General features: G+C 61.3%; 2 long non-coding RNA genes across 4 annotated transcripts in view; one reads left to right on the plus strand and one right to left on the minus strand.

The window, feature by feature from the left end:
* LOC134809476 (uncharacterized) overlaps positions 1–2,353 on the plus strand; it is a 7,938-nt gene extending 5,585 nt beyond the window's left edge. The window contains exon 3 of the long non-coding RNA XR_010155340.1: positions 295–2,353. This is a non-coding gene — a long non-coding RNA (uncharacterized LOC134809476). The remainder of the gene's footprint in view (positions 1–294) is intronic.
* Positions 1,055–9,608, minus strand: LOC104004052 (uncharacterized). Of its 3 annotated transcripts, none has more exons than XR_010155343.1 (3): positions 8,740–9,608; positions 4,123–7,682; positions 1,055–3,803 (listed from the first exon to the last, which is right to left on the minus strand). It is a non-coding gene; the product is annotated as an uncharacterized LOC104004052 (long non-coding RNA). The 3 variants fall into 3 exon arrangements; XR_008537867.2 differs by having other exon boundaries at positions 4,123–4,273; positions 4,378–9,608; XR_010155341.1 differs by having other exon boundaries at positions 4,123–9,608.
* Positions 9,609–9,809: the final 201 nt, after the last annotated feature.

A 9,809-nucleotide genomic window follows, 5' to 3' on the forward strand; every position in this document is an offset into this window, starting at 1 on the left:
TGTGACGGTGTATGTGCTGGGATGGGAGCCCCCTGAGAGCAGGGCTTTTGTTAATTCACCAGCAATCCCACATGTCTGGCACGAGATAGGTGCTCAGTCAGTGAAAACCACACACGGGGTCCTCCATTGTGTCCAGGGGAGGGTGGGCCCTGCTCACAGCCAGACTCCTAGCCCTGGGCAGCCCTGCTGCCTGCCTGCTCCTTCCACTCCTACCACCTGCCCAGGTGGGACTCTGCCTGCCTTCCTGTCCCCAGTGCTCTGTAGGAGTTTGACCACAGGTATCCTCTTCATCAGAGAGAGGAAAGCTCACGATCTGGGAGAACTCCAGGCCTGGCCCAGCGAAGACGTCCTTATCTTCAGCAGACATTGCCCAGTGCAAGGGGAGGTCAGTCTCAGGAGACAGTCTCCTGGACAGTGGCGTGGCATCTGTCCTAAGGCCTTGCCTGCAGCACAGGGTGCCACAGAGGTCCCCTGTGACAGAGCCTCATGGCTGGGGCAGGCAGGGGTCGCACCTGCTCCTGCATGAAGAGGCAGATAAAGACCCACAGCGTGGTCTCTGGGGTCCCACATCCCAGGTAGAGAATGACCCAGGTCGCTGGTGTCTGTGCCATCTCTGCTCCACTGACCACTCATGGGGGTCCTGGAGATCCTGACACCAGTGGCCGGGGAGCAGCAGCCCAGGCACAGGCCCCAGTGCACACGCAGATCCCACCGTGTCTGCACAAGGCCTTGCCCCAACGAGGCCTGGGTGCCGTGTGAGGGCCGGGACGCTAACACAGCGGAGGGTACCCACGCGTGAGCTGCTCTGGGGTCCCTCCCTGTGTTTCTTCCGGTAATGAAACTTGTACCCAAATGGGATATGCAGGGTTGCACTGTGCAGTCGCTGTGTGTTTAAGGGTCTCATCCCCATGTGCGCCAGCAGGACCACAGCTGTGACCGGCTGCTCCAGAAGAAGTGGGTGGGTTGAGACCCCACCGGCAGCGTCACTGGGGGCAGCAGGCCCTCTGTCAGCACTGACTTCTGTATCATGTCAGGGATTTTTAGGGTGGCAAGCTCAGGTGGACAGGCAGTTTTATTCTGTTTCCCATGTCAAGTCCAGCCCCAGACTGACTTTCTGAAGTCACAGACGGAGCCTCACCCCATCCAAGGCGGTGTCCTGGACTCCCACTGTGCTCCCCAGAGGGCAGGGTGAGTGCATGGCATCCTTTTGGCGGGCGTGGGTGCCTCTGTGGACCTGGCGTGAGGCTTCTCTGTTTCTGAGTCTCCTATGGACCATCTGTCTTCTGTGTGGCTGCTGAGGAATCACACTGGGGTGGCCGTGCAGGTGGCTGAATGAGAACAGGACCCTCATGCTGCACAGCCCTGCTTAACCCGGGGGTGGCCCCAGAAGCGGGTGGGCAAGGCTGGGCAGCAGGGATTGGCTGAAATCGTATGCAGAGCCCAAGAGGCAGGGGAAAGGCGGCAATTTCAGGGTCCCTTTGTTCGCCAGGTACCTGGGGCCCAGCCTGGGCGGCAGGAGGGACTCAGCCGCTCGCCCAGGCAGGAAGGGTTCCAAGCAGAGGCCCCTCCCTCAGGCACTCCCCAGCCCACACCTGCAGCACTGGGACCAAGACTAATAAAACACCCGCCTCACGGAAGACAGCTTTATCTTGTTGATCGGAAGTCTGCCAGCCCAATTTATGATGGAACATAAGATCTCTAAATCTGAATTTACGCTCTGTAGCATAACGAGAGGTCAATAAGATTAAACGGGGGCTCAGGAGAGGACCAGCGTCAGGCTCACTGCGAGGTGCTGCACAGAAAACCCACAGCCAGAGCCCCTGGGCCCAGCCCAGGCAAGACCAGAAAAGGAGGGGGCAGGTGGGAGACCAGCCTGGGGCTCCCGGGAAGCCCACAGGATGGAGGCGGGAGAGCCAGGAGGCCTGGGGCAACCCTGGGACGGTTCCTGGGTTCCTGGATGGAGGAGAGCAGGGGGGTGATGAGAGTTCCCTCAGGGCTGGGGAGCCTTCTCCTGGTCTCAGACCCACCCCCCTTCAGCTCCCAAGCCCTGGGTGCCCCTGGCTCTGAGGACAGTTGGGAATCTTCCCTGAGACAGGTTCAAGGACAGAGCTGTGACCCTGGCCCAGGGCTGCTTTGGGTGCCCATGAACTCGGCTTCTGGCTCAGAGCAGTTCCCTGCACCCGTTCCTGAGCCCTCTGTCCTCTGGAACCCATGGGCAGGTTGAGGGACGGGTGCTCCGTCTGGGTGGGGGCCTGGGCACCCAGCCAGCACGAGGCTGGCTTGCTGAGCTTAGGGCAGACCCCGACTTCAGAATTTATACAAATAAATGCAATGAAAAGTGCTGGCAGCCTGATCTGATTACAGAGTCATTCATTCTCTGGTCGTTAATAATTTGTGCAATAAAGGACTGCGGCCGCTCAGTGCGGGGGAGGCTGTGGCCCAGCCTTCCCTCGGCGCCGGCCCCGGGAGCTGGAAGCATAAATTATTAGTTTCTTATCGCTGGGCCTGCCATCACTCATGCTGCCAGGGCCTGGCGGGAGCTGGTGGCTGTTCTGCTGCCCGCCCTGGCCGGCTCAGGGCCGGCTCTCAGCCGTCGCCTGGGGCCCTTTGTCACCCCCACCCTGGCCCCCCAGGTGTGGGAGCCCCAGAGCCTGCTCAGGCCTGGAGGCTGCTGCTGGAGCTGGCAACTCTGGAAGCCAGAAAGGTGGGGCTTTAGTGCCTGTTCTCAGACCCTCAGGTAACCAAAGCCAAATCACTCCCTGTTGGAAACGCAACCTCACATACCGGGCCACAGCACGGACACCCACGACAGCAGCCCACAGCACGGACACCCACGACAGCAGCCCACAGCACGGACACCCACGGCAGCGGCCCACGGCACGGACACCCACGGCAGCGGCCCACGGCACGGACACCCGAGACAGCGGCCCACGGCACGGACACCCGCGGCAGCGGCCCACGGCACGGACACCCGCGGCAGCGGCCCACGGCACGGACACCCACGTCTGCGGCCCACGGCACGGACACCCGCGACAGCGGCCCACGGCACGGACACCCGCGACAGCGGCCCACGGCACGGACACCTGCGACAGCAGGCGACGGTGGGGACACTTGCGACAGCGGGCCAGGGCAGGGACACTCACACACTGGGCCACGGCACGGACACTCACAACAGCAGCCCACAGCATGGACACTCACAGCATGGACAGCAGCCCAGAGGGACCCTTGCCCAGACCCTGACCAGGGGGAAGAGACAGTTGTGTCTGGGTTTGTCGGTCCTCTGGTTGTGGCAGGGCCCCTCTGGGTTGGACTCGGCACCTGTACCTGGGAGCACCTGCTCAGATGAAGGAGTGGGAGCAGGAACAGCGCTCATGCTCTCTCCCTGTGTCCAGGGCTGGGGCTCTGGTCTGGCGGGTAGGCATAGGGCACCTCCCGCCCTCTCATGCCCTCATACACCTGCTGCTGGGGTTCCCTGTCCCACCCCAAAAGGGAGAAGCCAAGGCTGAGGCAAGGTTGGAAAATCAGGGTGGGGACTCTGGAATCCAGACATCCCGACAGAGGATGCAGGAGGAATCGGCGTGAGTGCAGGGTAAACTCACGGACCCGAACTCTCAGATGTGCCTCCTGGGCTCAGCTTCCCCTTTCTGGAGGGCTGGGGGTTCCAGAACCTTGCCTTGAATTTGTGAGGATGGTGGGACCTGGAGGGCAGGTGGTGCAGATGGTGTGAGGCCTCACCCCAGGACGCTGTGCCCACTTCTGGCTGTGCAGCCTTGGGAAGGCTTCTGACTTCTCTGAACCTCAATCTGTAAAATGGGAATGAGAATGAAACAAGATGAAATTAACATGCATTGAGCGTGTGGGGTGGGGCAGAGACAGCCACCTCACAGCTGGTGAGGCCCTCACAGCATCTGGTCCTGCCACCTTGCAGCTGGTGAGGCCCTCACAGCATCTGGTCCTGCCACCTCGCAGCTGGTGAGGCCCTCACAGCATCTGGTCCCGGAGCCCACACAGCCCCTTGCAGAGACTTCCCTACCCACGTGCAAGCGTTTCGCCCTCCTCCCACGGGCGACCCCAGCTTGGCCGCATGCGTTTTTGCTCAGAACGTCCCCACCTATGTCCCACCTGCCCCTCTGGCTTCGGGAGTGCTGGGCACAGCGGTGGCAGGTGCCTCGGTGCCCTTGGACTTGCCCGGTCGTCTGTCGCTTCTGAGGCGGCCCCGTTGATGGGTGCTCCTCTTCTGGTTGCATTTTCCTTTTCCTGCTTCCTCGCATGCCTGGTGATTTTTGAATGGGTGACAGGGATTGTGAATTTTGCTGGGTGCTAATTTTGTAGCAAAGCTGAGCAAAACTGACTTTGCTCAGGACTCCAGGAAGTTACCTGGAAGCTGTTTGGTCCTTTGGGGTCTTGCTTTTAAGCCCTGCTGGGAGGACCAAGGCAGCATGTAGTCTGGGGCTGACTGTGCCCTCCTTTACCAGGGCACAGCCCTGCTTGGTGCTCTGCCCAGGGGCTGAGGTGCCCCAGCCTGGCTGGTGGACCACGGACCTTCCACAGTTCCCTCTGGTGATCTTGGGTGGTTCTCCTCGCCTTCTGTAGTTGCCTTTCTTTTTTTTCTTTTTCTTTCTTCTTCTTTTTTTTTTTTTTTGAGACGGAGTTTCACTCTTGTTGCCCAGGCTGGGGTGCAGTGGTGCGATCTTGGCTCACCATAACCTCCGCCTCCCAGGTTCAAGTGATTCTCCTGCCTCAGCCTCCCGAATAGCTAGGATTACAGGCATGCGCCACCACGCCCAGCTAATTTTGTATTTTTTTTAGTAGAAATGGGGTTTCTCCATGTTGGTCAGGCTGGTCTCGAACTCCCGACCTCAGGTGATCCTCCCACCTCAGCCTCCCACAGTGCCGGGATTACAGGCGTGAGCCACTGCACCCGGGCCTGTAGTTTCCTTTCATGTGAAAATGCTGATTGTCGCTCACTCTTCACCTGCTGTCACCTCACACCTCGGCCTCCCCAGACTCCCAGCTTGGTCTCCTTCCCTGAAGGAGACCCCTGAACACACCTGGGTCCCCACGCCTGCACCACAGTCTGGACACTGGGGGCAGTGAGCTGGGCAGTCGCGGGGCTCCGCCTCCATTGTTCCCCAGCCTTGCTCACCTGGTGACCCTGGTGGGATGGGGGTCTGGCTGCTCCCTCCTGCCTGGACGTCTGTCCCCACTGGTGTGCTCACGACAGTGCCCTGCATGCCTGCGGGGCTCTCACAGGTGTTTTCTGAGTGGCCTGGGTGGGGCCCGGGCAACCTGCTGGACAACAGACCCTCAACCCATCCCCTGCCAACCTAGCTCAGCCCTGAGCTCCTGGCAAGGGATGAGACAGCCTGAACTTCAGCCCAGGGAGGGGTGCGGGGGCTGCCGTCAGGTGCCTGCTGCTCCCTGTGCACCGAAGGTGGGCCACCTGGTTCTTCCTTCTCCAGGACCTCAGGCAGCCCCTGTTACCCAAGGTGGTGGCTCCACTGTGGGGGCCAGGACAGGGGCGGAGGGTGGACAGCACGCCCACTGTGAATGCCCCGGCTGGGTCCTTGCCTCTCCGAAGGCTTCGTCACCAGGGCCCAGGTGACAGGAGGCTGTCATTGTGAAGGAGATTTCATCTTACAAAACCCTCAGGAGAGCAGTGAAGCCTCAGGGTGCTGGATTACCCGGAAGTGCACTCTGGGCTGGGGGCAGCAGCCGCGGTCATAACACGTGTATGCCACACCAGGAAACCTGTCTGCTAATGTGTGCACATGGGCAGGCTGGCAGCACCTGGCTCTGGCTTGCTTGGAGTGGACGTTGGAACAGGTGGCCCCGGGTCTCAGCCTGACACTGCCTGGCACTGTGAGGACAGGGCGTTGCTGACACTGCGGGCTCAGGGTGGGGGTTTGTCTCCACGGCTGACCTTCTGGCCGAAGGAGCGTATGGGGCATGGTCTCAAGCAGGTCCCAGGATCCCTGACCCTCAGCCAGGCCCAGGCCTTGGCTCACGGCCCTCAGATGAACAGGCAGAGGGGGTCAGGACGGGGTGGACCAGAGCAGGCAGGGGGCCCTGGACAGAAGGGGAGATAGAAGGGGGCATGAGGGGCTGTCTCCTTGGTTTTGGGTCTTAAACAGCGTGTGGTTTTCTCTGTTTGAGGGGCAGCCTGCACCCAGAGCCTCCAATGGGCATGGCGTGTTTTGAGGGTGCAGGTGAATCTCTTTACCAGAGGCTCCCCCGGGACAGGGCCCATTCAGAAGGCCACCTCTCTCAGTGCAGCCAGCAGCAGGGCAGAGCTCTGGGGACCCCAAGCCGGAGGCCCACATGGGTGGGAGACACTGCCTCCAGTCACCCCTGGGGAGCCAGCGTCTAGGGTCACTCCCGGTGTGGCTCCCTCCCTGCCAGGCACAGTTCACAGAGGCAGCTGCTTTGGGAAGTTTGGTGCCAGACCCCGCCAAGCCCCTGCCCGGGGCATCTCCTCCCGCACCCTTCGCCGCCGTCTTTCAGACGGCTGCTCTCCCGAGCCAGGCCTGCGCGCCATCTCTTGCTCTCCCGAGCCAGGCCTGCGCGCCATCTCCTTTAGGCTCTTGCAGCTCCTCCGCTGGCCTCCACGCTGCCCCAAGCAGGAGCGTTGGATCTGTCATTTCCTGACGTTAACGGTTAACCCGAGGCTCTGCTGCCTGCAGGATGAACACACTTTTCATTATTTCTCCGATTCCTTCAACCGTCACTGAGCCTGTCTCTGTGCCAGGCGCAGAGCTGCAAACCCAGGAAGACAGTGGTGAGCAGTTCACACTGCCCTTCTTCCTGCTGTGGAGTGCAGAAAAGGAAGCTCCAAGCTTGCACTTGGGGCGTGCAGAGCCACCTTCTGCCAAAGGCTCCCGAGCCTCATAGTTCAGGAGGGGCAGGAGGGGCTGATCGCCCTCACCCCAGAACAGCGCTTTGGCGATCCTTCACGCAGACACCAGTCCCCTCTGTCTAATCCTGTTCATCCTTGATGCCAATGTCAAATGCCACTTCCTCCATGAAGCCTTCCTGGATCCCTCCAGTCAGAATGAGTCCATTGTCCTTGAGCTTCTGAACCCACATCCTGGCCTTTCCAGAACTGGGCCTGCTGGCTTACACAGGAACCCTGCCTTCATAACTGGACTGTAGGCCCCACAGGGGTCTCATCTCTGCTGCAGGGGCCAGCCGGCACTCAGGAGGTCTTGGAAATATGTGTCCCGATGGCTCAGCACTTTGCAATCACCATCTCAGGTGACCCTGCAGCCACTGTGAGGTGGGTGCTGGTCCCACCTCCTTCACAGGTGCCAGCTGGCAGGTGGTGGAGGTTTGAGGCCTGATCCTCCGGACTTCTGTGGTTTAATCAAAGGAGGCCACAGCTGCTCTGGGCCATGGCTCCTCCAGAGCTCATCACTGTGATTATTCATTAACCCCTTAGTTATCAGCTAGGACTTCACAGAGATTCCCGGGCTGAAAGTGAAAGAAAGGAGGGGACCCAGGAGGACCTGGAGGAGGCGCTGGGTGCTGTCCAGCTGCCTGGGCCTGAGCCGAGAGCTGCTGATCTCTGGACATCTTAAGTTCCAGGGCTCCAAAGGCTGCTTTGTCCTGCGGACGCACGGCCATGGGTGCACTAGGTGTTTGATCACTGACAATGTAAAGTTCCTTATTCTCGGTTTTATTCTCTGTAGAAATGAGGATAAAATACTTGGCTTGTACAATTGTTGATAAATTCTAGATGTTGACCAGCATATAGTGGTTGCCCAATAAATTGTAAACACGATTGTTTTTGATGATTTTAAATAACTATTGAAAATCTATACACTATACAAATCCAGCATTGAATCTGTAGAGAGTATGCCCCACCCGTGCACCCAGGAGCTGCCTGCTTCCCTCCCTCTGCACCAGGCTGAGCTCCCAGACACCCCATCTTCCCTGCACCCCACTCAGTGGCTCCCCCTGCTCTTCCGATTCCTTGGGTCCCTTCTCCTGGTGACATACCTTCTCCACTCTGCTGCCTGCCTAGCGCCCACCCTGGCCACCACATCCAGACCCCACATCCCAGATGGCCTCCCTCAGCCCCCAGCCCCCACAAGCACATGCACACAGAATCGTGCACACGTGTGCTTTTACCAAGGGCACACGTCAGACACGTACAAATCCACTGACTTGCCATTGCCAGCTGTGTGTGAGCACAAAGGCGCAGCTCACCAGGTTTATCTGGCCCAGGCCTGGGAACCCTGAGCAGGGAGCCCCACCCCCTGCCGCGGGCTGGCTCTAGACTGATGCCATTTATCACTGGCTGAGGATGAGTAATTTTACCGTGAACATAGTTCAGGGTGATAGATGAGGGAGTGGGGGCAGGTGATCGCCGTGCTGCCTGCCTGCCCCAGAGGGAGGCTGGAAGGAGACTCCTGCCTGTTTATAACGGGATAGTGGCCCAGGAGGGGCACGTGGACGGAGGAGCCCCTGTCAGGGAGGCTGGCACAGCCACAGTGGGGCGGGGAGGCAGAGGACGCAGGCCTGGTCTCGTCCATGTCCCGGGCCTTGTGAGGACCATGAGCAGAGCCCACTCAGGGAGACGTGGCCATCCCCCAAATCCTGCCCAGGGCCGAGGTCCCAGGAGCCCTATGCTGTGGGAGGATGGGGACAGGCGAGTGTGTGGCTCCAGTGTCCAGACAGAAGAAAAGGAGAGTTTCCCCTGAAGACCGCTACCATCCTCTCCCGGAGTCCTGACCTCACCTTTGGGTCACAGTCAAGCTCTGCGAACTGACATCTCTTCGGCAGTGCTGGCCTCACCGCAGGTGCAGCTATGCTGCCCACAATAACAAGGAAGACTTTATCTGCTGGCCACGCACGTGTGCAGCGGCAGGGCTGGGTTTTCTGGAGCCTCCTCCACGCTGTGGCCTGCTCAGCTGCCCACGGAGGGACGGCCTGGCAGCCTGGCGGGCACGCCCACCTCTAAAGTCCTGGGCCTCAGTGGGGAGGCTGAGGGCAGGCACAGGGTGCCCGGGGGCGAGTTCCATCCCTGGCTGTCTGTTCAGGGCCTGCCGGGAGGGAGCCTGAGGGGCCCGGCTGGTTACCAGACACCCCCCTAGTTGCTCAACCAGGACCCCTCCAGATGCCGCCGCGAACAAGTCCCGGGCCCTCAGGTGTGGTCGACCGGTCCCCCCGCCCCCAGTGATTGATCAAAGCACGACTCCCACCCCAGCTCCAGGGACCAGGCAGGTCGGGACCGACAGAGGCAGCCCCGGGAGACCCCGCTGGGGCCGGGAGGGGCCACCCGGGCTGGCGGCGCCGTCAGGCACCCGCAGTCACTGCGGCTGACAGGAGATGGGGGCCCCCCTCTCCGCGGGCGCGGCCTCGGGGCCGCCGTGGGCAGCAGAGGCGCCAGGGCGTCCGGGAAGTCTGGGCCCGCAGCTGCCCCCGGGTCCCGCGCGCGCCGAGCCAATCCCGAGCCAGTCAGTCGCGCCCCCGCCAACCCCCCCCACCCCCATCCCCGCCGTAACCCTTCCCTCTCCGCAGCGCGGCCGGGTGCTGGCGCGGAGCGTGGGGGCCCCGGTCTCTGCTCAGGCAGAGGGCGCAGCTGCGGGTCCCAGCGCCAGGACCAGCCCAGCCGCGCCACCGCCCTGGACGCCGCCCCTGCCCAGGACCCCCACCCGCGCCGGGCCCACCCTCGGTCCTTCCTCCCGGCCTGGGAGATAGCAGTGATGACACCAAAAACGACCACCGCATATACCAGCAACAGTGCGCCCGGGGGGCCTGATCCAGTGCCCTTCATGAATCCCGTGGCCCAGGAAATGGGCTGAGCA

This window comes from Pan troglodytes, chromosome 1 (assembly GCF_028858775.2).
Source record: "Pan troglodytes isolate AG18354 chromosome 1, NHGRI_mPanTro3-v2.0_pri, whole genome shotgun sequence".
Classification (NCBI taxonomy): Eukaryota; Metazoa; Chordata; class Mammalia; order Primates; family Hominidae; genus Pan; species Pan troglodytes.